The sequence below is a fragment of the Palaemon carinicauda genome, chromosome 5, assembly GCF_036898095.1.
Source record: "Palaemon carinicauda isolate YSFRI2023 chromosome 5, ASM3689809v2, whole genome shotgun sequence".
NCBI classification, from domain to species: domain Eukaryota; kingdom Metazoa; phylum Arthropoda; class Malacostraca; order Decapoda; family Palaemonidae; genus Palaemon; species Palaemon carinicauda.
This window is the reverse complement of record NC_090729.1, coordinates 184,189,175-184,216,637: the sequence shown is the minus strand read 5'-3', so window position 1 is coordinate 184,216,637 and position 27,463 is coordinate 184,189,175. Positions and strand designations below refer to the sequence as shown.

Below are 27,463 nucleotides of genomic sequence, written 5' to 3'. Positions count from 1 at the left end.
TTGTTGTTGGAGGAAGACAAACCTGACATTTGCTTCTCTTTGTTTTCGAAATTTCCGGGTTTTACGCATTCCACAGTTTTCCAAAGGTTAGTACCGTTAATTTATATACCAGGTCAGGTATATTAAAGTTTCTTCAGTGTTATTTTCAAATTAAAAAGTATAAATTATCTGTAGTTTGCTATGTAGGTAGGCCTAGTCCGTTTTGAGTTGGCAGTAACAGCAGTTATAGGCAAAGACATTCCATCAATGGCGTTACTTGGCTAGGTCCAAATATTATGTACTAAGCAAGTCCAAGTCTAATGTATAATGTAAATTATTATTAATAAGCTTAAGACCTTTGAAACAATTTGGAAGTCTATGGTTTAATAAGTTTCGTCAATAACTTGGTTTTCCTTTTATCAAGAATTACATTTGCTGTAAACACCAGCTACGCAGACCACTATTTAAGGTACCATAATTGCCTGTATGTTTTAGCATTATTAAGCTGACATAGCATGTCTTATTGTCTTACCTGGGTTGGATCAATTTGGGTTGGTGCATCCTGACATGACATTCCATAATCTATAGCCTACAGCATTATATACTACAAACAAAATTATGGTTTATACTTGAAACTTTAGGTAACCTTTCATGGCATTACTACAATGCTCCCTATTATAGAAAGCAAAACTGGAGCTGTCTCGTATGTTTAAACAAGATTCACTGCCTATCCCTACCTTTACCACTTAACTAAATTAACCTAACCTAACCTAGTATGCTGGATCCTTACCTAGCCTGATTAAGACACTGCCTCCTCCTAATGTGACTTGCAATGCTATAGATAGAATCAAGTTATGGAGGTATACCCTAACTTACCCTATTACTTAACAAATTCCTGTTCAAAACATACTGAAACTCTTATCAAAACTTTACTTTACATTGCTAAATTTTTCAGTATAAAGAATTATTCAGCTTGATCCGTCGAAACTATACCCATACTCAAATGACAAAAGATTCACATGAAACTTGGTATTGGTAACTCTATTATTGTTGAGTATCTTGTTAAAACTGGATTTTCTCATGATGAATCATAAACTTTTGACTGCTTAAGCATGTTTTGTTCTAAATTTGGAGGGCAAAGGAAAATAACTAGCATTTATAGGGATATGAATGTGAAAAGAACTTGACTCAAATTTAACTGCTTTATAAATCAATGGTGAACAATTGTGCCTATGCTATTGCCATATTGTTTTAGGACCTTTTAATCTTTGTGACAGATTTACTAACTGACCTTTTGAACCAAATAAAACATTGTGCCTATATTATTGTCGTCATGGTTTACGACCTTTTAATCTTGTGTGACATTTAATAACTGACCTTTTGAACTAAATGAAACTTCAAAAAGTTCTATACTACAAGTCTCGGTTTTTTTTATGTAACAGTAAGGTCCCCTTTATTCACTCACTGGCTGCTACGTGTATGATAAGTGCTTTAGTGGGAATACAATCCATTTATGATATTTAAGGTATGTGTGATGTACATAAGTTGTGTATAAGGTTTATTATGTTATATAGCATCACTGATAGAGTAATTGGTAAGTTACAAGGTTGATGACTCCAATCAGTGACTACGGCCACCTAGAACATTAGGTTAGGTTAGGTGGGTGTGGTTTAAATGTGATACATCGTAGTCTTACTTCGGGTCTCCCCAACCAAACCCCATGTTTCTGATGACACACTTGAGCTATGTATTTTTCCCGCTGGTTTTGGTGTGATTTATGCTAATCTATCATTTGTACATGGTGTGATACACTTGTTTTTATAGTATCCATACCTGTAAACACTATCTTTTACTCGGAATCTACGATAGTTGTTCCATTTACGGAGTTGAGAAATTGAAAAATAATGGTTTGCACCAACAACAATGACTGGAATGGGACACAAGATATTACTAGTTGATTTAATAGGATTCACTTGTAAGAGAAGAAAAATTTCCATCAATATCTTCTAAACTATATTATCTAAGTATAAATAGACTATGTAGCACGAAATATTTGAAGAGCATTACGTGCAATACAATCTACTTAAGACTGCAGTAAAGATTGGAAATTGCATGCAAAAATAAATATTCTGTAATATTTGTTTTTAAACATAAAACTTACCCTCTGGTTATATAAGAATGGCTATAGTCCCTGGACACTCGGGTAGAAATTCAAATACTTGTGGCAATCGCAGATATGCCAGGTGTACACTAGCGCCCTGGCGGTAGACAGGCCAAACTATTCCAACCAATTCAGACCTTCTCTGCCGCTCTCGCGGGCAACAAGTATTGGAATTCACTTGTGATTAACCTGGATTTTAGCAGTATTTTGGTGATGTACTCCTGTTTTTCGGGTTCTGGCATTCGCTTATTTGTTTGTTTGATCTGTGATCACGTGTTTATAACTTAAAAGGTGGGATTAGAAATTTTTTCAACCTATTTTGAAGCCAACGAAAGCATAAGGGCGATATGTAAACATCTCACCCAATGATGACGTCACAGCCTTATGATGTAAGCTAAAAGTCTGACTTGCCTTTTACAAAGAATGATAAGTGAATACTTTCTTACGAAGTATTAAGTTATAATTTAAAGGATTTTGTTATTTTAAGAAAATTTTTGTCCTTTTAATAGGTTTTCTTTGGATAATCTTCGATCTGTTTTCAAAGAGTAACTAGCATTCAGTTTATTTATGCTACACAGTTTTCAGTCTGTCGTTACGATATTACGATTTCTCTTTGTATCGATTTTTATGAATAGTACATCCTTCTTACAAACTCAAGTTTTCAAGTTATAGTAGATAAAAGGAACATATTTTGCAATTAATTGGTCCTTTCAGTATTTTTCTTTGGTCAAAGATTAAAGGAAGTTACGGTTCAGTTAACGTATATACGACGTAGTATTCTTGACAATCGATGTAGCTCACGATTCTGTGTATCGTTGTTTACTTGTTGGTTTTTGGAATACTAAAATTGTTTGTATAATAATTGTAGATGTTCCAATTCTTACCCGGTTGATAATTCGCCTTTTATTGGAACCCCTTAATATAAGGGTTTGTTTTGATTTATAGATATATTCTTTTCTTATATCTATTACGGTAAAATTTTTTATTTAATATTTTGTTGCATTTATATGGGATTCAGTGACTTTTGCATTCCCATTCAAACCATTGACAGAATAATAAGTCTCTCTCTACGGGGGTCATTTTGTTTGATAGCGTGTATACTTTGGTTTTTAAACAATTGTGAAAATATCATTTTTACCAAAGAGTAAAATGCAAATTTTTAGTGCTAAATTAGTGCAGTGAACTTTATTCAATTCAGTGGAGGGTGCTTCTGTTCGGACCTGTCGTTATCCTAGCCTTAGACCTCTTTCAAGCTCCCGGACCTAGGGGAGAAGTTAAGTCGAGCGGCGTTTACCGTCATGTAAGACCCGAACAGAAGTCCCCTCGAGCGTTTTCTGTCGATCCCCAGAACGCTCACCCTCGCTATAGGTAAAGTGAGGTAAAAGTGTTTTCTAACATAAAGCGAGGACGCGCATCAGGCGCGAAGCTGAAAACAAAATTAGAATCATTCTTCGTGTGTTACGATTCATATAGCGCGGTTGTGGTGCCACCGCTTCCACCAGAAGGGTGCTTGTCTCCCGAAAGTGGGGAGCGCTATGGAATCGACGGAGAAGGCGGATTTGTGTTCAAAAATGCTGCACGCGTGTCACCTAAGATTGATCCTAATTGGTCTTTGCTGTTTCATTGATCCTAAATGGTCTTTGCTGTTAGACATGAAACAGCAACTATCTTTGTTTATGCGGTCTTATCAGCCTGCCGTTCGCAGTGCGGTTGGGTGTCACGATTCCGATTTTGACGCGGTGTCGCACAGGCGACCTGCCTATTCCGTTGATGACTCGTTGTCGCACAGGCGGCCTACCAGCCGCAATGTTCAACGGCGGGAGAAGGGTGATGCATCGCTTCGAGTACCTGCTTCTCTACGTCAACCGACCGCTCATAGCACCGAGTGTCAGTCTGTCCAGGCGCGCCGACGATCGCCAGGCAGCAGAGCATGCCACCAAGTGGCATGATAGACAGCAGCGTCAGTCAGACGCAGTAGCGGGGCGGAGCGTCAGCGTCAGACGTTGTAGCGGGACGGAGCGGCAGCGTCAGTCAGACGCTACGCTACCCATGAAAATTGACTTTGATGTCTACATGACTATGAACATCTAGCGTTGGAACATTGTTGCGTCGGGCGTTATATTAAGAAATAAATCTTAACTAGGAAGATATTATGTTCTCGGACCAAGGCCTGCTGGGCTAATTCTTGGTTGGGAGAGCTTGAATTTAAAACCTTTAAGCATTGAGGTCAGAATTCGGAATCCTAAGGAATTGACTCCTAGGAATCAAGACTTCTCTACGTAGGATAGAGACTTGTAGGAGGAAGGGAGTGACTCATGAGAGTTTTTCTGAAGTTTCCCTTTTATTTTGTACTTGCTGCTCCTCGTTTCGACTTCAGAGTTTTTCGTTAGGTGTCGAAGGTGTGTCTGTTTATTTTATTATTACTAGCCATGCTACAACCCTAGTTGAGAAATCAAGATGCTTTAACCCAAAGGACTCCAATAGGGAAAGATGGCTCAGTGAGGAAATAAGAAAATTGATAGATTAACATTAAATCGTGCTCAGACGAGTAACAGTGCTGATAGGCCAGTGCAATAACGTGTCCTCAATGCAGCATAACGAACCTAACTGTAGAGGTTGGTGCAGCAGCGCCTGCAGCTGCAACAGCAGAAAGTGCATTAAGGCCTTTATGAGAATAGAGCATAAGGGTATATCTCCCACAACGGGCAGATCTTTTGTGATTTAATGTAATATAGTTAAAAACACAATAGTTCAGTGGCTCGTAAACATAGCACAGTGCACTGGAGGATGTGTTCGTTCGTGTCCGTCTTACTTCTAGCCCGACACCTCTTCCTTACTTCCCAACCCCTGGGAGAAGGAATGTCGGAAGGCTAAGGCATATCGCGGACCTTGTGCGCTAAACATGTTACACCGAGCGATCCTGTCGATGCATTCCAAGACGTTCGCTCTGCTTTGGAAGGACGAAGTAAAGGTGTTTTCTTCTCCTTCGATTGACGAACTATGACGTCTCAACCATGTGATGTAATCTCTTAAGCAGAGCGAAATTTAAATGTTTTGAAGTGATCAGTTCATCATCGCTATGGCATCACAGATCTTGTGACATTTTTCTGCGTAATAGGACGCAGTTCCCTGACGAGGATGGCGTTTTACGTTTTCCCTTTCTGCTAGACTGGGAAGTTACTCTTCATGAACGCATTGGAACAGGGCTTACCCTCGCAGCAGGCGTGTCGCGATGCTTAAGCTGGAAGCAATCGAGCATGTTTTCTTCCACGAGAGAGGCCGAAGTCAGACAAATTGCATACAAACCTAACTGTTCCTCTGGAATCTTACGCACTTTCCGGGAAGAAAGAGTTCGTCCTCGTGGAAGGATGCAAAACCTAGACTTGGTTGACTCCAACCAGTACGTCCAAGACCTTTCATGAGTCGTATGTTTCCTAATAACCTATCCTGCAGTAACTGATGTTCGCCAGAAGTTTTCTTTTCGGAAGAAGGCGACGTGTCAGCACCAAAAATTGCGTAAGACACGTAGTTCATCGGGGGAAAAGGTGCTCAGTTTACTTCTGTTCACGCTTCTTCTCCTCCCCCAGATTGGGGGAATGTCTAGTACTTTCCTCTGGGATCCATCGACTACTGTTGATGATATCTTGCAGCATTAGGTACGTTCAGGTCGCGTACAAGGCACCCTGGAAATGTCATAAAGACTTTCCCAGGTCAGTCACGGGACTACGGTTGATGATCGCTCACGCTTGAGTTAACGCACACAGTGTCCCGCAAGTGTATGTTATGTCTGAGCTAAAGAGGTCAATTTCATCTCTTTCTGACGCTTACGATTCTCGGGCGGAAAAAATTTCACCCAAAAGAATCTAAGGACAGCCATAGACCAAGAAAACGGTCTTCCGATAGTATCAGACAGCGTAGTTCTACGATACTCAGCAATGCTTCCTCTCAGTGATCAGCTCGCGTTACGGAAAGCGTTAGGGCGCACGCATGTGGCAGTCTGGTCTCCCTTACAGCAGACGCAGACGCCAGTCTGGTCTCCCCCTCACACAGACGCAGATGCCAGTCTGGTCTCTCCCTCACGCAGTCGCAGATGCCAGTCTAGTCGTATGCTGGACTCTTAACAGTCAAAATTGATCCTTTCAACAAGTTGTCTCACCTTCGCGTTCTGCAGGACATGCGACTACCGCTCATGCGGACGCATGCTACACGCGGACAGTTCTCGGCAAACTGATCAATCTGAAATCCCACTGCAACCTAGACGCATGTGTCAGCCTGGAAATATGCTGGATAAGGTCAGTCAGGTTTTTTCCCCGCGTCATGATAGACAAACAGTTGCTTCTTTGCGCCACTGACTGGACGCGATACTGTCGCCTCCTCGCGACACGCTGTAGATTTGCAATAGGCGGGACGCAGACAGCGCGCTGTATCCCCACGGCAAGGTGAACGCATACAGCACGCTGACACCTTACGGTAATGCAAACGCATGCTGCAATCTGGTCGCATGCTAGACGCATACAGTCAAGTCTTTTTCTCACAGCAGTATAGGCAGATTGTTGTCTCTCCTTCGCGACTCTCTGGCCACGCAGCTAACGCTCCTTCGCGTCAAGCTTTTGACCCAAAGTATGTTGAACACTCGCTGGTTACACGTGATTAGGTCTTAACCTCACAGCATGAGGTTGACGTTGTTGATGCTACTTTTCAACAAGCCTAGCTTCGATATCGGTTCCTTGCGACCGATCTGTATGAGTTTCGGGAGGCGGTATAGATCTTGACTCTCCCTCATGGCATGTTGAACATATGCAGCATGCTGGACGCATGCCATCGGACCGTTTCCCTGCGTCAGAATCGCGAATGTCTTATTTTAAACCATCAAGCTTTAGGTTTGGCTGCCTTCAGTATTTTGGAAAACCTTTAAGATCTAGAGGGTTGTTCGAAGGAGGCAGCTGAGGCTATCGCTTGTACAAAGGACTTTTACCTCAAGGTTTTGCAGCCCAAATACGAGGTTTTAGGGAGTGGTGTAGAGCTAAATCAGTCTCTTCATTTAGTAACTCTAAAACACAAGTGGCCTATTTCTTAGACCTTAGAAGAAAGAACATTTTTTCCTCCTCGACCATCAAGAGGTACAGGAGTATGCTGGCAGCTGTCTTCAGACACAGGAAATTGAATCTATCAAATAAAGACCTTCTAGATCTTCTCAGATCGTTTGAGATGACTAAGAAGTGTCGGCAAGATTCGCCAGGCTGGAATTTAGAGGTTGTTTTAAGATGGTGACAGATTCGAGCCTTTACACTCGGCTTCTTTTTCAAGATCTGACTTTGAAGACTTTACTTAGTAAGTCTGGCAACAGCTGAGAGTCAGTGAAGTTCACTCTTTTACCAAGAACATGGGCTTCAGAAACGGATAAGCCATATGCTCCTTGCAACTTGGATTCTTGGTCATAAGCAAACGTCGTCCTCATCTATGGCTTAAAGCTTTCGAGATCCCTATTCTCTCGGATATGGTTTGTGAAAAGTTGAGAAGAGTTTTTGTCCGGTTAAAACGATGAAGTTTTATCAAGACAGGACTAAAGGAGTTAAGAGACTATTTAGAGGCTCTTTTGTGTGCAGTCAGGAAGCCTGCGCTACCTATGTCTAAAACGTCCTATCATTTCTTATAGACTTTTATTGGAAAGGCTCACTCACACTGTGGTGAGGCAGATCTTAAGCTGTCGAAAGAGTAAAGACTCACTAAGTTAGAGCTGTGTGAACTTCTGTAACTTTTAAACAAAACTGTTCTCTGCAAAGCATCGTGCATACAGCCTTTTGAAGGGGTAATCCTGTATTCGCCTTGCATTACTTATACTGTATCCAGTCTTTTTGTAAGGACTGCTACACTTTGGGATCATTCGTAACAACGAGTGCAGTAGTACAGTATGTGAAACATCCACCACTACATTTCCCTAATTCCCCAGTACCCCTGTTCTCCTCTTGGAACTCTTATATATGTTTTTATGATTGTACGTAAAGATTGGTCGACAATCTTCTGCAATCTTTGATTTAGTCAGGTGGTCATTTTGTTCCTGAAGAGTGCCCGAAACAAGGGTGTTAGTTGAGGTCCTGTCAAGTTATAGGTTATTGCACCGTTTGACAGCTTCTAGAGATCTTCAGTTTTATGTTTAAAAATGATATTTTCATAATAAAATAAATTTTTCAATATTAAACTTACCCGATAATCATGTAGCTGTCAACTCCGTTGCCCGACAGAATTATACGGGAGGGATACGCCAGCTATCACTATACTAGAAGGGGGTGTACTCACAAGCGCCACCTGTGGCCAGGTACTACAGTACTTGTTGTTGACGCCACCTCACTTTTTCCTCTGTCGTGCTTCCGGCAAGACGTTCTTGGATACGCTTATGATTTTGGAGTATTGTTCACGGTTTGGTGAAGTATTTCTCTAAAATTTGCAGCTATTCGCTATACTAGAAACTTCTATATTAGCTTAGTTAGCTTTTGGAATTAATTTAATTATGGTGACGAAGAGAGTATGAACTCTCTTTCACCTTTTAATGGCCGACCCTTCCCTTAGACGGAAGTGTTGGTGTCTAAGAGAGTATAGACTCTCTTTCTTAATTTTGCTTAACAAAAGTTATAGATTTATTTTATATCTCTCCGCCTTTTATAGGCCTCTTCGATTAACTTCCTTTTATTATAAACTTATTAAAATTAATTTTTATATTTGTTTATATTCGACCTTTCCTAATAGTAGGCGGTCTTTTCTTGGTACCGAAGTTAATTAACATTGAGCCCGTCATTTCGGTTTTTCCTGTTAACATATTTTGCTATTTTAATGTTTTTGAAAGAATTTCTTTGATAGTCTCATACTGTTTTCAAAGTTGAACTAACGTTTTGTTTTGTCTCTGCAGTTGTTGACGTTCAGAACGTTCAACTTGCGCTCTATCGTCACGATAGAGAGAGAATTTTCACGGTGTCACGTTGCAGTAAGAGTAACCGTGTCTAGCGTTTTGTTCATTCTTTCTTAACTTAATGGTTTTAATTCTAATAAATTGGGAAATATTTCAGTTTTTTCCTTTAACAATAATATGTTTTAACGATATATATGATTGGGCTCTTCTCTCAGGTTCTAAGTCAAGAGAGAGAGAGAGAGAGAGAGAGAGAGAAAGATAGAGACGGAGGGAGAAAGAGGAGGATAAAAGTTTCGTTCAAGCGAGTAACGTTGTTATCGTTTTTGCTCTTCTCCCTAGTCTCTTTAGGGGAAGAAGGTAAACGTTTCTAGAGTTTTTTCTTGTTCTCAAGCTTTATGCGGTGAGAGATTTTAAACGTAGTTTATTTGATCTAGTGTTTAGTCTCTTTCCAGCCACTGAATTATTTATCTTTCATTAGATGTTTCTGTTACATTGTAATTCTGTTTTCGCAATTACTAACTTTTGAGAAAGGATAGAATTGCGTGTTTCAGGTACAAACCACTTAAAGTTTCGAGTTCAGTGAAATAAGTGCAAACAGAAATCAAAGTGATAAGTGATTAGCGCAAAGTATGTCAGTGTTGTGCGTGAGGGTACTTCTGTGCGCGCCAGTCGTCCTCCCAGTCCGGGACCTCTTGCAAGCTCCCAAGCCCAGGGGAGAAGCAATGTCGAAGGGCAAAAGGGTTCGGCAGGCCTTGATCGGCGCACAGAAGTATCCTTGGTGGTTGCGGGCGTGTCTTTCAGAGACCGTCACTCCCACCCGCAGACGATTGAGCCCTTAATTTGCTCGTCTGCAGAAGAAATTTCGGGGAGAAAACGCTGGTCTCAGGTCTCAAGACCTCTTAAACGTAAAGTCCAGACCTATGCCAGACGTACGAAGTTAGAGTTCAACAACCCGGATGCAGTCATTGGGTTAGCTCTGACTCTCCTCAGTCATCAGGTGACTGCACACCTCCTAAAAGGAGTAAGGTGCTGCCGCAACAGATCTCTTCTGTTAAGGCTTCGCCTCAGCAGACCTTAGTGTCTGCCGACCCCAAGTTGACTCTACTGCAGTCCATGCAGTCACAACTTGCGGTCCTGATGCGTGAGTGTCAGGCGGAGAAGGTTACACCTTCTCCTGCGATCGCTCCGCCTGACCGCAGTCCTGTCTGCCAGGCGTACGATGTTGAGGCTCCTCAGGATACCTTACCATGTACTGAGTTGCCAGTTTCCAGCGGTGTGCAGCTACCTCCGCCTTCCTTAAGGCAACCTCAGCAATGGGAACAGGAAGCTTTTACCTTACTTCCTCCGCTTCCACTTGCGGTTCCACCAGTGAGGCAACACTCTCTTGAGGTACAACAACCTCTCCCATCCATGAGGCAGGCTCCTCAGCTCTCGCTGCAGCGACCTCAACCCTCCTCAAGGCGAGAACCTCAACACCTTAGCCTTGCGCCTCAGGAACCTCAACTCGCGAGACAATTACTGCGTTCTGCGCAACCACTTCCTGAACGCTCGCAGCTCACACCTCGGGAACTTCAACTCGTTCCTCAGGAACCTGCTACTGCGCATCCATCAACCTTACAGCAAGCGCAACTGTTGAGGCAGCAACCTCATGCTATGAGTCAGCCACCTCAACGCATGCATCTGCTACTTTCTCCTCAACTTGAGAAATAACAAATGACAATAATAACACCTCATTACTTTCATAACTTGCAGTATGCCTACACAAACATTATGATAATGGAGGTTATTTGTCTTACTTATATGAAAATATATATGTATTCCTTGCAATATATTTTTAACAATATCGCAGAATATGGCAAAAATATCTTCAAAACAAAAATGAATCATGAGTTATGAATGTAAGGTAAATATTATGTTGATATTAAAACCCCATGCAAGCATGCATGAAGCACTCTAGCACTGGTCATGGAATTTCTGAGAAATGTTTAACGCCATGCAACACGCTCTGCTTACCTTACAGCATGCTCTACATACAGCATGCTCTGCATACAGCATGCTCTGCATACAGCATGCTCTGCATACAGCATGCTCTGCATTCAGCATGCTCTGCATACAACATGCTCTACATACAGCATGCTCTGCATACAACATGTTCTGCATACAGCATGCTCTGCATTCAGCATGCTCTGCATACAACATGCTCTGCATACAGCATGCTCTGCATACAACATGCTCTACATACAGCATGCTCTGCATACAGCATGCTCTGCATACAACATGCTCTGCATACCTTACCGCATGCTTTTCAGTCATACATCTTTGGTTGTTGCCTACTCACTAGACTGTCAAGCAGTTTCATAATGTTGCCTTCTAGTCTGCTGCTTTTGCACCATTGAAACCCTCACTGAGAGAACTTAACTTTTCTCGGATATGGTCCCTGTAGATGAGAAAGTGCTTTTCTCCCTCCTTCTGATATTCCCTTGAGGACTCTGTCATTTGGAGAGGAGCCTTTAGCTGCGTAGCCTCCTTTGGACTTTTATTTAAGCATAACATGCTTCCAGGGAAGGTAATGGTTCCACTTCAGTCACTAACCCCGTCTGTTACCACACCTGCTCCCTTAGACCTTGAGCTGTGTTGCAAGACATGCAGTCCAAGCTTAGTCCTTGTTAAAGGATTTTTTGTTTACGGAGTCAGTGTGTCACTGGGAAGACGTTCAACAACCAGCAGAAGTGACTTGTTGTGACGCAGTGCGGCAACCTCAGCAACCCGATAAGGAGTTGTCTGTACGACCCAGACAGTCTAGACAGCTTCGGGTTGTCACTGTACTTCCTCGCTTCCTCATGGTTGACAGTTCACAGACTGTGCAGCAGTACCATGATCTTGTGTCCGGCTCCGTCAGACGACTGGCTTTTAAGAGCTCCCACAAGTCGTCGCTGTCTGGAGATTCTCAGATGGACTATGGATCTGACCAAGGAACTGGGCCTCCTGGTCAATTTTGAGGAGTCTCAGCTCATCCCATCCCAAACCATTGTCTCCCTGGGTATGGATCTTCAGAGTCGAGCTTTTCGGGCTTTTCCGTCGGCCCCAAGGATCTTCCAAGCCCTAGAATGCATCCAGAGCATGCTGAGAAGGAACCGATGCTCAGTCAGGTAGTGGATGAGTCTAACAGGGACACTTTCATCGCTGGCCCTGTTCATCGTGTTAGGGAGAATCCACCTCCCCCCCCTTCAGTATCATCTAGCTGCTCACTGGATAAAGGACATGACGCTAGAGACGGTCTCAGTTCCTGTTTCCGAAGAGAGGAGGTCTTCTCTCGCGTGGTGTAAGAACAGCTTTCTTCTCAAGGAAGTCTACCTTTGGCTGTTCAGAAACCCGACCGCCGTCTCCTCTCGGACACATCAGACACGGGCTGGGGTGCGACTTTGGACGGACAGGAATGATCGAGAACATGGAATCAGGAGCAAAGGACACTTCACATCAATTGCAGGAGTTGTTGGCGGTTCTTCTGGCCTTGATGAACTTCAAGTCCCTCCAGCTTAACAAAGTGGTGGAGGTGGACTCTGACAACACCACAGCCCTGGCTTACACCTTCAAGCAGGGAGGGACTCTTTCGTGAAGTTGTTCTAGATCGCAAGGGACCTCCTCATCTGGTCTAAAGATCGAAAGCTCATGCTGGTAACGAGGTTCATTCAGGGCGGTATGAATGTCATGGCAGATCACCTCAGCCGGAAGGGTCAGGTCATCCCCACAGAGTGGACCCTTCACAAGAATGTTTGCAGCAGACTTTGGGCCCTGTGGGGTCAGCCAACCATAGATCTGTTCGCTACCTCGATAACCTAGAGACTCCTATTGTATTGTTCTCCGATTCCAGACCCAGCAGCAGTTCACGTGGATGCTTTTCTGCTGGATTGGTTCCATCTCGACCTGTATGCATTCCCGCCGTTCAAGATTGTCAACAGGGTACTTCAGAAGTTCTCCTCTCGCAAAGGGACACGGCTGACGTTGGTTGGCTCCGCTCTGGCCCGCGAGAGAATGGTTCTTAGAGGTACTGCAATGGCTGGTCGACATTCCCAGGACTCTTCCTCTAGGAGTGAACCTTCTACGTCTACCTCACGTAAAGAAGGTACACCCGAACCTCCACGCTCTTCGTCTGACTGCCTTCAGACTTTCGAAAGACTCTCAAGAGCTAGGGGCTTTTCGAAGGAGGCAGCCAGAGCGATTGCCAAAGCAAGGAGAACATCCACTCTCAGAATCTATCAGTCTCAAGGGGAAGTCTTCCGTAGCTGGTACAAGACCAATGCAGTTTCCTCAACCAGTACCACTGTAACCCAGATTGCTGACTTCCTGTTATATCTAAGGAAAGTAAGATCCCTTTCAGCTCCTACGATCAAGGGTTACAGAAGTATGTTGGCAGCGGTTTTCCGCCACAGAGGCTTGGATCTTTCCACCAACAAAGATCTACAGGACCTCCCTAGGTCTTTTGAGACCTCAAAGGAACGTCGGTTGTCCACTCCAGGCTGGAATCTAGACGTTGTCCTAAGGTTCCTTATGTCATCAAGATTTGAACCTCTCCAATCAGCCTCTTTTTAGGACCTCACATTAAAAACTCTTTTCCTCGTGTGCTTGACAACAGCTAAAAGAGTAAGTGAGATCCACGCCTTCAGCAGGATCATTGTTTTCACATCTGAAACGGCTACATGTTCCTTGCAGCTCGGTTTTTGCTAAACAAGCTTCCTTCACGTCCTTGGCCTAAGTCGTTCGAGATCCCAAGCCTGTCCAACTTGGTGGGGAATGAACTGGAGAGAGTTCTTTGCCCAGTTAGAGCTCTTAGGTACTATCTAAAAAGGTCTTAACCTTTACAAGGACAATCAGAAGCCTTATAGTGTGCTATCAAGAAACCTTCTTTTCCAAGTTCTAAGAACTCAGTTTCTTACTATTCAGGCTTCTGATTAGAGAAACACATTCTCATCTGAAGGAAGAAGACCTTGCTTTGCTGAAGGTAAGGACACATGAAGTGGGAGCTGTGGCTACTTCAGTGGCCTTCAAACAGAGCCATTCTCTGCAGAGTGTTATGGATGCAACCTATTGGAGAAGCAAGTCAGTGTTCGCATCATTCTATCTCAAAGATGTCCAGTCTCTTTACGAGTACTGCTACACCCTGGGACCATTCGTAGCAACGAATGCAGTAGTAGGCGAGGGCTCAGCCACTACATTCCCATAATCCCATAACCTTTTAACCTTTCTCTTGAATACTTTTTATGGGTTGTACGGTCGGCTAAGAAGCCTTCCACATCCTTGTTGATTTGGCGGGTGGTCAATTCTTTCTTGAGAAGCGCCAAGGTTAAAGGTTGTGATGAGGTCCTTTAGTATGGGTTGCAGCCCTGTATACTTTAGCACCTTTGAGTTGATTCAGCCTTCCAAGAGGAACGCTGTGCTCAGTAAGGAAGACGATCTTAGTAAAGGCAGAGTAACGGTTCAAGTCGACTTCCTTACCAGGTACTTATTATTTCATTGTTATTGTGGATAACTGATTATATGAAATACGGGATACTTAGCTATCCTTTAGTCTTGTACACTGGTTTTTCACCCACCCCCCTGGGTGTGAATCAGCTACATGATTATCGGGTAAGTTTAATATTGAAAAATGTTATTTTCATTAGTAAAATAAATTTTTGAATATACTTACCCGATAATCATGATTTAATTGACCCACCCTTCCTCCCCATAGAGAACCAGTGGACCGAGGAAAAAGTGAGGTGGCGTCAACAACAAGTACTGTAGTACCTGGCCACAGGTGGCGCTTGTGAGTACACCCCCTTCTAGTATAGTGATAGCTGGCGTATCCCTCCCGTAGAATTCTGTCGGGCAACGGAGTTGACAGCTACATGATTATCGGGTAAGTATATTCAAAAATTTATTTTACTAATGAAAATAACATTTTTTAACATACCCGCTGGTTTTATAAGTTATGATCCCACCCTCCTCCCCTCTAGAGACCAAGGGCCATGGAAGGTCTGAATTGGTTGGAATAGTTTGGCCTGTCTACCGCCAGGGCGCTAGTGTACACCTGGCATATCTGCGATTGTCACGAGTTTTTGAATTTCTGCTGGAGCGTCCAGGGACTATAGCCATTCTTATATAACCAGAGGGTAAGTATGTTCAAAAATTTATTTTATTATGAAGATATCATTTGTTCCGTAACTGAAATACAAACCATGCTATTTAATATGGGTAATTACTTTCGGCGTAGCTGAAATGACGAGCCTTTAGAATTTCAACGAGGGTTTACTACCCCACCGCTAGTTAGCAGGGTGTCGGGACGGTAGCTTGCCCCCCCCCCCACACCTATGCTGAGCTCACTTTGTTCTTGGCTCGGGTGGTAGTCGGACGTGTCCGCTGTCACCCTCGCCTTCTCTGACAGCCATTACTAATCTTTTGTTTGCTTTTTCTTTGATAGTGTGTGTGTGAAGTTGGCCTCAGCGATGCATAAGTGACCTCCACACCTTGTGTCCTTACTGTAGGGGTCAGTGGTGTGATAAGAGTAATGTATGTGGTGAGTGCAGGGAGTGGTCTACCTCCCAGTGGGAGAGGTTTTCCCGGCACCGGAAGAAGTCCAGGCGGGATATTTCTCCTTTGAAGATTTCTTTGAAAGGAGAAAATCCCAAGGGCTCTTCTTCCGTGCCCCAAACCTCCTCTGAAGCTCCCACTCGATCGGTTTCTTCCAAGAAACTGTCGAGTGGTAGCGTAAGCCGCAGTTCTGTTGACTGATCGCGGGGTTTGGGAGTGGGAGTTACCTCCCATAGCGAGGTAGCTCATCCTCCGGGGGAGGATTTAAATTTAGATGTAAATGTAAATGTGACTAATAATGATTTTGATGACTTGTTGCAGCTTTGGGCTTCCTTGGGGCTTGAGGCTTCGCCCTCCAAGGAAGTCTTGTTTGACATGATCAGATTGGGGGCAGCTGTCAAACAATCGCCAACTTCAGCAGAGGTTGATCCTCTGTCTATCGTCGACGTTGTTGTGGCAGAGGCTTCTGATGAGTTGTATCAAACCTCTGCTCCTGATGTTGCTGATGTAGCTGAAGGCTTAGTTCCCCCCTCCGGACATCTTTCGAGGGAGGAACTAAGTCCAACGGTCTCTCCTGCCGGTGATTCTCCCCCTCGGGGGAGTTCACTCTCAGAAACTCCTCTTCGGAGGACTGCTGATGGTCAGCCTGATGACCCCACTGCCCCCAGAGTGCGTATAAGGCGTAAAGCCCGCCTTCCTCTTCGCCGTAGAGGCCTTCCTTCACCTCACAAGGGTGTTAGGAGGCACCTCTTCGGTTCTTCATCGCCGTAGTCCGATGCAGAGGAATCTCGCCGTCATTCGCCGACTCTACCAGCTACATCCCTGGACCTCTCTGCAGATCGTTTGCGTTCTCCTTCGGTGGAAGGTTGTCCTTGCAAAGGACACGCCGACCTTCCACCCGCCAGACCTGCTGACCTGCTGTCGCCGTTTCTGGCCGCTGATGCGCTGTGGGCGCCTACTCACCCTGTTTTCAAACGGGCAACGGTCCCTTCGGGGCACAAGGGACTTCCACACAATGTGTCTAAGTCCCTTACGCGCCAGGTATCCCCTGCGCGCAATTGCGCACAAGCGCTCTCCAGCTGCTGTGGTTCCTGTTATAGCGCGCCAACGCTCACCTGTTCGCCAGCGCGCCACTGCGCGCCCACGATCTTCTGATCTGGGCGCAAAGGGGAAGATAACCTCTTCCTCTGCTCGCCAGCGCTCTCCAGCACGCCATCAGACCCCGCCTGCTTGCCATCCTTCACATGTGTGCCCACGCGCGCCCTCTGCGCCCACCTATTCTTCCAGATGTACGCCCTCATGTGCGCCCACGCGCAAGGGATATATCTCTTGCGAGCGCTTATTCAGCCTGCTGTGCTCCCTCTGCAATCATCGGAATGCGCGCCTCGCCATCGCCCTAGCGCGCAATCCAGGCAAAATTCTATGGCGCGAGGCTGCAGGACGCCGTGCGACCAGGTCATAGGCCCCCCCCCCCCCAAGCACAGAACAGAGCGCTCGCCGGAGGGAGGGAGAACTCCGGATAGGTCCAGGGACTTTCCTCCTCCTTCCTTTCAGGCAGACCATACTTTGGTAACTCCTAGGGATCGAACGATCCCCTTCCCTCCAGAGGAAATATCTGACAGCGCAGCTGTCAGTCGGCAGCCCTGGTTTGGGTCCCTTGTCAGAGCGGTCATGCAGGCTTTTAAGCCTGTTCTCTCTGAGCTGGGCCACAAATCAGTGGCAGCTTCGACTCCCCTGAAGAGGAAGAAAGGAGTAGCTGACGTGGTGACTTCTCCAAGGGCGAAGCTGACTCCTCGGAAGTCTTTGAGGAAGGCCTCCTCCCCCCCCCCCCCCAGACTTTCTCTCCCTCCCCTTTGGACGAAGATTTCCCGTCCTCTGGAGTCACGTGAGGTGTTCCCCCATCGCACCAATGAGGGAAACCCCACCTCGCGCAGAGAAGTCTTCTCGGGTAGGTGTAGAGAAGAGCCTCCCACCATCACTGTTGGAGTCCTGCATCCCTCCCAGGAGGGAGTCGAAGGACTCCAAGACTTTACCGAAGTCATCCTCAAGGATTAGACCAGAGCCAGCCAAGCCCTCGGAGAACGTCCACGAGTCCCCCCAAGAAGAGCCTTTGGGGACAGGAGGCTTCGCTGCCAGCCCTTCAGGAGGAGAGCTACAGGAGTCAGAGCATGCGTTCTGGCAGGTTCTGACCCTTATGAGGAATCTCAATGGGTTCGCAGACCCAGAGATTCCCCCTCGTGAGGGCAAGGACACGGTCTTGGACCGAGTATTTGGTACTCAAAAACCCTCTAAGGCCAGCGCGGCTTTGCCCTGGTCCCAAGGGGTTAAGAGTGCCAGAGATAAGGTCGAAGGCCAGCTCTCCGAGCTTGCCTCCTCCAGCCGATCCAGCACCGGTAACAAACTCCTCCCACCTCCTCGTGTCCATCAGAGGAGGTACTTTGACGTCATGGAGAAGACTTGTTTAGCTCTTCCCTTACACCACTCTTTGGAAGAGCTTACCAGGGGAGTCCCTCTAGAGAGAGACTCCAACCGGCAAGTGTCGTTCTTGGCTATGGAGATCCTTAGCCAGGAGAAGGTGGCAAAGTGTGCCATGTAGGCAACTTCGTGGCTGGACATCTGGCTAGGGTCTCTGGGCATCCTGTTACGATCTGAGGACTTGTCCAAAGAGAGTACCAGGAAGGCCATGGAGACCTTTCTACTTTCAGGCACTCATACCATCGAGTTTCTAGCCCACCAAGTCTCGAACTTGTGGGCTAATACCATCTTGAAGCGTCGAGATGAGGTGTCTGAGAGATTCCACCAGAAGGTCCCCAGCACCGAGATCAGCAGGCTCAGACATTCTTCCATCTTGGGGAACAATTTGTTTGAGCCTAAGGACTTGGAGCAGGCGACTGAGAGGTGGAGGAAGTCCAACCAGGACTCTCTCCTACATGACTTTAACATCAAAGCCCTATAAACCTCCAGCAACCCAGCAACCACGTCCTACCAAGACCACGAAACCGGCAGCTGCAGCGAAGACAACGGTGTCGAAGCCCTTTCCTGTCAAGGACAAGAAAGGCATGAAGTCCTCCAGGGGAGGAAAAAATCCTAGAGGGAGCGGCCGAGGTCGCAAACGCTAGGATTGGCAGTCCCCCTGTATGTCCACCAGTGGGGGGATGCCTACAAAGTTGCGCAAACAGGTGGCAGCAACTTGGGGCCGATTCCTGGACGATTTCCATAATCAGTCAAGGATATCGCATCCCGTTCACAACATCACTACCTCCCCTGACATCGAATCCAGTGTCGTTGAGCTCCCTTGCCATGGGATCGGCAAGGGGCAAGCCCTTCGGGCAGAAATCGAGACAATGTTGAAGAAGGGCGCTCTCCAAGAGGTCCTCGACGGGTCCCCAGGCTGCTTCAGTCGACTCTTTCTTGTAAAGAAGGCGTCTGGAGGCTGGAGACCAGTCATTGACCTCTCGGCTCTGAACAGGTTTGTCAAGCAGACCCTGTTCAGCATGGAGACGGCAGACACGGTCAGACTTGCAGTGAGACCGCAAGACTTCATGTGTACACTGGACCTGAAGGACGTGTACAGTACTTCCAGATCCCAATCCATCTGTCTTCAAGGAAGTACTTAAGATTCAGCCTAGACAACAAGATCTACCAGTTCAAGGTGCTGTGTTTCGGTCTCTCCACAGCACCTCAGGTTTTCACCAGTGTGTTCACCCTAATATCGTCGTGGGCACACAGGATCGGCATCCGTCTCCTCCGTTATCTGGAAGACTGGCTGATCCTAGTAGACTCGGAGTCAGGCCTTTTTCGACACCGAGACAAACTTCTGGGACTTTGCCAAGATCTGGGGATCATGGTAAATCTCGAGAAGTCTTCTCTGCTTCCTACTCAAAGACTGGTATATCTAGGTATGATCATAGACACCAATCTCCACAAAGCCTTCCCATCGGACGACAGGATAGCAAGGCTGAGGAGAGTCGCGAGTCCTTTCCTCAGACGAGAAGAGCTCCCAGCCTAATCGTGGTTACGTCTCCTCGGTCACCTCTCATCCTTGGCCCGTCTAGTTCCCAACGGTCGCCTCAGAATGAGATCTCTGCAATGGCAACTCAAGTCCCGGTGGAATCAAGGTCACGATTCCCTGGACGTCATGATCCCTATGGGTCCTGCGGAATGGACGGATCTTCAGTGGTGGGTGACAGACAAGAACCTACGAAGGGGAGTGGATCTTCTCGTCCTCCCCCCGGATTTGATGCTGTTTTCGGATGCCTCAAAGAAAGGGTGGGGGCCCCACGTTCTGCACCACAGGACCTCAGGACTGTAGTCAGAATCAGAAAAGTGCCTCCATATAAATCTGCTAGAAAAGAAGGCCGTATTCCTAGCCCTTCAACAGTTCCAACTTTACCTGGCGGGTCACTCTGTGGTGGTGATGAGCGACAACACCACAGTAGGGGCTTACATCAACAAGCAGGGAGGTACCTTTTCAGAGCAGCTATCCCATCTCGCAGTAGAGATACTGAGATGGACTGAAGTCCACTCGATTCCACTCGGCTCGCTTCATTCCAGGCAAGAGGAATGTGCTCGCCGACAGTCTGAGCAGAGCGTCTCAGATAGTGAGTACCGTGTGGTCTTTGGATCATCTAGTAGGCAACAAAGTCCTGACTTTGTGGGGTTCCCCGACTGTGGATCTGTTCGCTACAGCGCTGAACTTCAAGTTCCCGCTGCACTGCTCCCCAGTCCCGGATCCCAAGGCACTCTGGCAAGATGCCTTCCAACTTCGGTGGGACAACATTGACGTATACGCCTTTCCCTCATTCTGTCTGATGTGGAGGGTATTCAACAAGACCAGAATATCGGTCAATCTCTCGATGACCCTTATAGCTCCGCTATGGCATCATGCGGAATGGTTTCCAGACCTTTTGCAACTTCTAACGGAACTACCGAGAGAACTCCCTCCACGACACGAGTTACTCAAACAACCACACGCCAACATCTTTCACAAAGCCGTAGCTTCGCCTCGACTTCACGCCTGGAGACTATCCAGCATCTCCTCGCAGAGAGAAGATTTTCGCAACAGGTTGCGAACAGGATGTCTGGACACCTGTGAAGGTCATCCGCAGGGGTCTACCAGGCAAAGTGGCGAGTTTTCTGTGGTTGGTGTCGTGGAAGGGGTATCTCTCCACTCGATGCCACTATTCCAGCAATAGCGGAGTTCTTCGTGTATTTGCGAGAGGAAATGCGCCTTAAGTCTAGCCTTCAGGCTCAAAGGAGTGGACATTTCTACTTCGCTGGAACTTTCCTTACTCATACGAAGTTATGAACTTACCTGCCCTCAGTCGGAAGTGAGACCTCCTCCATGGAACGTGGTTCGAGTTCTCAGGTCTCTTAAGAGACCTCCCTACGAACCATTACGCCAGGCTTCAGATCGCCACCTAACTTGGAAGACGGTGTTCCTACTAGTTTTGGCCTCGACCAAGTGAGTCAGTGAACTTCATGGTCTCTCGTATGACATCGCCCATTCAAGGGGATGGGGGGGAGGTAACGTTCAGATTTGTCCCTGAGTTTGTTGCTAAGACTCAGAATCCGGGAGTGCCGGACCCTCGGTTTGACTCTTTCCAGATTTCGAGTCTTCGTTCTGTAACAGATGACCCAGACCATCTCCTACTGTGCCCAGTAAGGAGTCTGAGGCTATATCTCAAAAGAACGGCTGCAGTTCGTCCCCAAGTGCAGGCATTGTTTGTGAGCACTGGGAGAACAAAGAGGAGGGTTACCAAGAATACTATATCAGCATGGATTCGTAAGGTAATCCATCTGTCCCTGAATCCTGACCCTCCTCCGTCACGTCGCCCTTGAGCACATGATGTCGGGCGTAGCTACGTCCCTGGCCTTCAAAAAGAACTTCTCAGTGACGCAGGTTCTACAAGCAGGGGTTTGGAAATGTCAGACGACCTTCACAGCCCACTACCTGCAAAACGTGACCCACAGGAGGCTCGATACGTTCTCTATCGCCCCTGTGGTGGCTGCACAACAGCTAGTCTAAACCTCAGGCTCCTTAATGGACAAGTAGCAGAAGGTTGAGGGCATTATTACCCGGTTTTAGTCTACATGAATGAAAAGGTTTGTCTGGCCCTTATTCTTTTCTTCATCCTCCCCTCTCTTGAGGAAAGCAGTATCCTGGGTTCTCTGCACAGCTGACCTCGAACCACTGCAAGTAAACCATGTCTCCTTGTGTTCCTAGAATTAAGCTACTGTAATACTGTCACGTCCCCATACCCTGACGAGGTGGTATTGGGAGAGTCCTAGCCTAAAATTTCCATCTAAAGGACTACAGGTCAACTTCCTAGGACGAGTCACTCTTCAAACCTTCACACACAGCTTACGTAGGCCGCAGCCCTTGCCCAGCGAGGTGCAGGGACACCTTATTGTTGACTGCTGGCACACTCAGATACTGAGTCCCCGGGCAAAGCCAAAAGCCAGTACTGGCCGGGACTTACCACCCTTCCTAAGGGGTGAGTTACCCATATTGAATAGTGTGGTTTGTATTTCAGTTACGGAACAAATGACAAATTTGTATTTTTCCTAACTATACAAACCTTAGCTATTTAATCAAACTTGCCCGCCAGCCCTATCCCCCGTGAAGTCCTACCTCTAAGCAAAGTGAGTCCAGCACAGGTGTGTGTGAGGGGAGGGTTTACCGAGCTAACCCCCCCCCCCACCCACCCCCCACCCCCCCCACCCCCACCCCCACCCCGCAAACTAGCGGTGGGGTAACAAACCCTCGTTAAAATTCTAATGGCTCGTCATTTCAGCTACGCCGATAGTAATTACCCATATTAAATAGCTAAGGTTTGTATAGTTAGGAAAAATACAAAATACCTACGAATTTGTCATTTTACTTGAATGTATTTATCTATACTGTTTCAAAAGATTTGCCTAACTAATGAACTTCTCTCTTGTTTTCAGATACAAGATCCTTTCTGTGATTAATGTTACTACAAGAGATTGGTGAGAAACCAAGTTTTTTTGATGGTTGAACACTGAAAATATAGAAACATTTTATGGTAAATGAGGAAGACATGATATTTCTACAGGTGAGTTTAACTTGATGTATTTTCGTTTACCAAATATAGTAAAAAAAAGAATTTTTGCATCGTTAACGGTAATTCAGTCTGACAAGGTAGTTACTGTAGGAACAATGGGTAGGTGAGGATGGGCCACCTACCTGCCTGACCGATTCAAGCCAGTTTTGTCTTTGACTACTTGGGTAAGAAATGTGTTGCTAGTATGGTCCTCATTTTTGTTTACTATCACTGCTGGAACTTTATCTTACTTTGGTGTCTTATAATAGTTTGCTTTTGCTGAGTACACACTCACTTTAGATCAATGGAAGAGTTCTGAAAGGTATGAAAAAGGGACATTTTCATTCCTAGTTATCCTAATGTGTAACGTATCATTGTAAGGTTAAATGGAGCAATGAGCCCGGTGTAATAAGTGCCCCTGGTATATCAGAGGCAGGTGACTAGTTTCTTTTGGGATTAAGCAACAGCACCTTCATAGGGGGAGTTTTGGACAATAAACCCATATTATTTTTGGTTGTGAATTTGTTAGGCCATCACAACTCTAGATCATATGAAGTTTAAGCCCCAGGAACCTTTAGGCGGTAAGGTGCTTAGTCCAAATGGACACAGAAGTATGTTTTATACTATTCACATATATTCAGAAATAAGAAGTTATAGTTGAACTAACTATTTAAAAGAAAATTTCAAAAATACTTAAAATTCAATGGCAAATTTAATTTGTGATGATTTTATTTCTGCATTGATATACTGATCCCATAAATTGAAAAAAGCAACCCTATATTGTCTTAAAATGCTTCTTTTGGTAGTGCTTTGATTTCTGTTCTGTTCCTCAAAAGATCTTTGCTCATCTGTGGCACTTTACTTCATTGCTCCTCTGTTCTGGAAAAGGGTACATGGATATGGTGCATATGTTACAGCCTAAATGATTTATGACTGAAACAACCAAGACCCCCTAGGTAGGGGAAGGGGACAATCTTAGGCCTACCTCCCATAACCTTACAGTCCATGAATAACTGTCTTCTGTCTTTTTACATCCCTGTCACTGTGGAGTCGCCGAAGAAAGGGATTCATCCCAGCCTCTGCTCGCAGAAGACAAAGGCAATTAATATGGGCTATCAAACATTATCTAATGTGGAATTAGAGACTTAGGGGTCTCATAACCTGTACGACCTGGCCAAGGTTGCATTTCTACAGAGTAAGAGAATCCCAGCATCACCGGCTGTTTGTAAGAGTCCTGTGAATTTTATAAGTACAAGGACTAGAACAGGAAACCACCTTGCCCACAATCCCTGAGTGCTGTGGCTGAAATAGGGCATTTCAGAATTCCACTAGTTCTGGAACCTTCCACAGGGCCTAGAGTTAGAAATTTTAGGGAGAATTTCGATAGAGTGAATGCTAATACAGTATTCTTTTCTGTTTAGCCATTCTGTATTGGTCTTGCCTCCCAAAGGATTTTGCCAAAAGCTTTAGTGTATCAAAAAAACAATGCACATGAACTGTAGCCAAGTCTAGTCGATCAATGTGTTGTCAGATCAAGGTATTGAACTTTAACGATGGGCTTCAACTATGGACGTCCAGATAAAATTCCACATGCTTGTGTGAAAGAAATTCTTTCACTTTTCACTGGATAACCAATCTTGTAGACAGGTTTGCATAGTGCATTTTCAAGTCTGTCAGGGTCTAACTTGATTGGCAGTGTATTGAGTGAGGCAGACAGGTATATTTTTGGATACATTCATATTATTATTGTTATTTCAACGATAGTGGTACCGAGTAGATCAATGCTTTTTTCTTTTAGTGTAAATGGAGGCCTGTGTTGGGACGCTTTCCTCCACCGCAGTATTTCTCAAGTCGCTGGCACTAATAGAGAAAACTTTGTCGTCTAGCAGACAAAATACAGCAAAATACCACTAGTTGTTTCTTCCTCCAGAATAGGTCAGCTTTGCTCCAAATATCTGTTCTCCACTTCAGGCTTACCAAAGAAGGGTATTTGGAGTGAGAAGCTTATGAGTAGCACTGGTGTAGACAGTCCATGTTATCATTTGTCAAAGGGTTTTTTTCATTAGCAACGTCATAGGATGTACTCTGGTTTAGCTCTCCCTCCCCTACCCTTTCTTCTATCCAAATTCATTCCACTCCTACCTTCCAGATTTCGTATGCACGTGTTTGCAGGTGGAACGATCTTTCATTCTCATGTTGGAAGTCTATGAATGACCACTTCTCCAGTCCTCTCCTGTTGGTTTTCAAGAAGTCCCCCTGGGGTTGGAAGACAAATCCTTTTCCCTCTTAACTGAGCTGGTACTTTTTCAGATAGAATTCACATTAAATTTATTTCCTGCACCAGTAGAAGGCGGAATACCTGTGAATGCTTGTAAACAGAGATATTCTTTAGTTGTCATATCAGAAAATTTATGGTTGTAGTGTACTTCTTTCTTATCATTCAGGAACCACTGAATCACATAGTAACAGGAAAGAAAGGCTGGCTGGGGAAGACAAACATTAGCTTGCTACCCCCCCCCTCATTGAAATTCTAATGGCTTGTCATTTCAGCTATACCAAAAGTGATTACCCTAAGGTTTGTATAGTTAGGAAAAATACAAATTACCTACGAATTTGTCATTTTACTTGAATGTATTTATCTATACTGTTTCAAAAGATTTGCCTAACTAATGAACTTCTCTCTTGTTTTCAGATACAAGGTCCCTTCTGTGATTAACGTTACTACAAGAGATTGGTGAGAAACCAAGTTTTTTTGATGGTTGAACACTGAAAATTGAGAAACATTTTGTGGTAAATGAGGAAGACATGATATTTCTACAGGTGAGTTTAACTTGATGTATTTTCTTTTACCAAATATAGTAAAAAAAGAATTTTTGCATTGTTAACGGTAATTCAGTCTGACAAGGTAGTTACTGTAGGAACAATGGGTAGGTGAGGATGGGCCACCTACCTGCCTGACCGATTCAAGCCAGTTTTGTCTTTGGCTACTTGGGTAAGAAATGTGTTGCTAGTATGGTCCTCATTTTTGTTTACCATCACTGCTGGAACTTTATCTTACTTTGGTGTCTTATAATAGTTTGCTTTTGCTGAGTACACACTCACTTTAGATCAATGGAAAAGTTCTGAAAGGTATGAAAAAGGGACATTTTCATTCCTAGTTATCCTAATGTGTAACGTATCATTGTAAGGTTAAATGGAGCAATGAGCCCAGTGTAATTAGTAGGCTACCAGTTTCTTTTGGGATTAAGCAACAGCACCTTCATAGGGGAGTTTTGGACAATAAGCCCATATTATTTTTGGTTGTGAATTTATTAGGCCATCACAACTCTAGATCATATGAAGTTTAAGCCCCAGGAACCTTTAGGCGGTAAGATGCTTAGTCCAAATGGACACAGAAGTATGTTTTATACTATTCACATATATTCAGAAATAAGAAGTTATAGTTGAACTAACTATTTAAAAGAAAATTTCAAAAATACTTAAAATTCAATGGCAAATTTAATTTGAGATGATTTTATTTCTGCATTGATATACTGATCCCATAATTTGAAAAAAGCAACCCTATATTGTCTTAAAATGCTTCTTTTGGTAGTGCTTTGATTTCTGTTCTGTTCCTCAAAAGGTCTTTGCTCATCTGTGGCACTTTACTTCATTGCTCCTCTGTTCTGGATAAGGGTACATGGATATCCTACTGTGCCCAGTAAGGAGTCTGAGGCTATATCTCAAAAGAACGGCTGCAGTTCGTCCCCAAGTGCAGGCATTGTTTGTGAGCACTGGGAGAACAAAGAGGAGGGTTACCAAGAATACTATCTCAGCATGGATTCGTAAGGTAATCCATCTGTCCCTGAATCCTGACCCTCCTCCGTCACGTCGCCCTTGAGCACATGATGTCGGGCGTAGCTACGTCCCTGGCCTTCAAAAAGAACTTCTCAGTGACGCAGGTTCTACAAGCAGGGGTTTGGAAATGTCAGACGACCTTCACAGCCCACTACCTGCAAAACGTGACCCACAGGAGGCTCGATACGTTCTCTATCGCCCCTGTGGTGGCTGCACAACAGCTAGTCTAAACCTCAGGCTCCTTAATGGACAAGTAGCAGAAGGTTGAGGGCATTATTACCCGGTTTTAGTCTACATGAATGAAAAGGTTTGTCTGGCCCTTATTCTTTTCTTCATCCTCCCCTCTCTTGAGGAAAGCAGTATCCTGGGTTCTCTGCACAGCTGACCTCGAACCACTGCAAGTAAACCATGTCTCCTTGTGTTCCTAGAATTAAGCTAATACTGTCACGTCCCCATACCCTGACGAGGTGGTATTGGGAGAGTCCTAGCCTAAAATTTCCATCTAAAGGACTACAGGTCAACTTCCTAGGACGAGTCACTCTTCAAACCTTCACACACAGCTTACGTAGGCCGCAGCCCTTGCCCAGCGAGGTGCAGGGACACCTTATTGTTGACTGCTGGCACACTCAGATACTGAGTCCCCGGGCAAAGCCAAAAGCCAGTACTGGCCAGGACTTACCTCCCTTCCTAAGGGGTGAGTTACCCATATTGAATAGTGTGGTTTGTATTTCAGTTACGGAACAAATGACAAATTTGTATTTTTCCTAACTATACAAACCTTAGCTATTTAATCAAACTTGCCCGCCAGCCCTATCCCCCGTGAAGTCCTACCTCTAAGCAAAGTGAGTCCAGCACAGGTGTGTGTTAGGGGAGGGTTTACCGAGCTAACCCCCCCCCCCCCCACCCACCCCCCCACCCCCCCACCCCCACCCCCACCCCGCAAACTAG

The 27,463-nt window shown here is 45.2% G+C and overlaps 1 long non-coding RNA gene across 1 annotated transcript; it reads left to right on the top strand.

Moving 5' to 3' along the window:
* Positions 1 to 22: 22 nt before the first annotated feature.
* On the top strand, positions 23 to 25,498 carry LOC137640713 (uncharacterized). Its single transcript, XR_011044457.1, has 3 exons — positions 23 to 86; positions 22,563 to 22,690; positions 25,371 to 25,498. It is a non-coding gene; the product is annotated as an uncharacterized lncRNA (long non-coding RNA).
* Positions 25,499 to 27,463: the final 1,965 nt, after the last annotated feature.